Here is a 2,456-nt window from a genome sequence, read left to right on the forward strand (position 1 = left end):
GGGGTGCACAAATGCAGACAGGGGTGCACGGGGTGCCCGGGGGTGCTCAGAGGCAGTCGGGGGTGCACGAGGGTGCACAAATGCAGACGGGGGTGCACGAGGATGCTCAGAGGCAGTCGGGGGTGCACAGGGGTGCACGAGGACCCCCAGCGCAGGGGGGTCGGGGCGGGGGCACCCCAGTGACGCCGGCGCCCGCAGGCCCGAGCACGACGTGCACGGAGGAGTCGTGCGCCAACCAGGGCGTCTGCCTGCAGCAGTGGGACGGCTTCACGTGCGACTGCACCATGACCTCGTACGGGGGCCCCGTCTGCAACGACCGTGAGTCGGGGGGGGCGCGGGGGGGCGCGGGCGTCCCCGGGTCCCTTGCACGGGGGCGGCGTGGCCCCGAGTCTCTTGTGCAAGGTGCTGGTGGCCTTGCGCGCCTTGCGCGAGGAGTCTGTGTCCCCAGGTCCCTTGCACAAGGGCTGCACGGCCTCGTGTGCCTTGCACGGGACACGTGTGTCCCTTGCACGAGGTCTGTGCGTCCCCGTGTCCCCACGCCAACAGGGCCCAGGTGAGTTCCAGGCAGAGCCGGCCCCCCCCGTTTGCACACGCGTGTGGGGCACGAGGGCGTGCGAGGGCCGGTGATGTGACACCCCCCCTGCTCCCGGGGGACCCCCAGCTCCGACCCACTGCTCCATGGGGCATCTGTGGGGCAGGACGTGGGGCACGGTGACGCCGAGGGGCAGGACGGGGGTCAGAGTGACCCTGCAGTGGGGGGGCTGGGTGCTGCTGTGGGTCACTGTGGGGGTCCCGGGGGTCCCTGGGAGCTGCCGTGGGGCTGCCGTGGGGCTGCCGCGGTTCCTGGTGGGCAGCTGTGGGTCCCCCTGGGGCTGCCGTGGGGCTCTGTGAGCTGCCGTGGGGCTCTGTGGGGCAGCCGTGGGTCACAGGGGGTCCCTATGGATCCCTGTGGGGCTGCTGTGGGGCTCCAGGACCCCCCGGTGCGTCGCCGCGGCTCTCCGCGGGGCTCCCACGGCTCCCCCGTGGGGCTGCCGGGGGTGTCCGTGGGTTCCCCCCCCCCGTGGGTCGCGGCGTGGCCCCTCCCCCTCAGGCCCCTCCCCCCTCCCCTCCCCCCTCCCCCGCCCCTCCCGCTGCAGCACCCGCCGCCGCCGCCGCCCCACGGCCGCCCGCCGCGCCGCCCCACCGCGCCCCACCGCGCCCCACCGCGCCCCACCGCCGCGCCGACCCGCCGCGCCCCACCGCCGCCGGAGCCGCCCAGGCCAGAGCCCCCCGGCCCCCGCCCCACCCGCCCGCAGCCCCCGGCCCCCGCCCCACAGCATCCATCCCCCGCCCCACACCTTCATCCCCTGCCCCACATCTTCATCCCCCGCCCCACACCTTCATCCCCCGCCCCACACCTTCATCCCCCGCCCCACAGCATCCATCCCCCGCCCCACACCTTCATCCCCTGCCCCACACCTTCATCCCCCGCCCCACAGCATCCATCCCCCGCCCCACATCCTCATCCCCTGCCCCACATCCTCATCCCCCGCCCCACACCTTCATCCCCCGCCCCACACCTCCATCCCCGGCCCCACAGCCCCCCGTCCTCCATCTCCCCCTCCTCCGCCCCACATCCCGCATCCTCCGGCCCCATCCTCCTCCTCCTCCCCCTCCCCCGGGCCCACATCCTCCATCCCCCCCCCAGCTCCCCCCCCAGCTCCCCCGGACCATGCTCGACCCCCTCTGAGCCCCCCCGCGCCCCCCCCCGCCCTGGCCCCCCCCGCCCCGGGGCCCCCCTCGCCCCCCCCCCGCATGCTCTGAGCCCCGGGGGGGGATCCAGACCCCCCGCGGGGGGGGCGCTCGGCACCCCCCGGCCCTCCTCCCCAGGGGGGGTCGGGACCCCCCAGGCCCTTTGGGGGCGTCCAGGGAGCGCCCGCTTTTCTAGGGGGGGGCTGCCCCCCCAGCGCCGTTTTGGGGGACATTTGGGCCCCCCCAGCCCTGTTCTAGGGGGAGATTTGGGCGATCCCCCCCCAGCCCCATTTTGGGGTGATTTGGGCCCCCCCAGCCCCATTTTGGGGGGATTTGGGGTAACTCAGGGCCTCCCCCAGCCCCATTTTGGGGGGATTTGGCCCCCCCCAGCCCCATTTTGGGGGGATTTGGGGTAACTCGGGGCCTCCCCCAGCCCATTTTGGGGTGATTTGGACACCCCCAGCCCCATTTTAGGGGGTTCTGGGGTAACTCGGGGCCTCCCCAAGCCCCATTTTTGGGGTGACCTGCCCCCCCCCCCCAGCCCTGTGGGTGGATTTTGGGGTCCTTTAGCCCCACCGGGGGGTATTCGGGGACCCCCCAGCCCTTGTGGGGTGACCCAGGGCCCAGTTTTGAGGGGATTTGGGGCTCCCTCAGCTTGAGGTTGGGGTGATTTGGGGCTGCCCCCCCCAGCTCCATTTTTGGGGTGACTTGAGGCCCCCCAGCCC

This window comes from Calonectris borealis, chromosome 37, assembly GCF_964195595.1.
Source record: "Calonectris borealis chromosome 37, bCalBor7.hap1.2, whole genome shotgun sequence".
In the NCBI taxonomy this organism is placed as follows: Eukaryota; Metazoa; Chordata; class Aves; order Procellariiformes; family Procellariidae; genus Calonectris; species Calonectris borealis.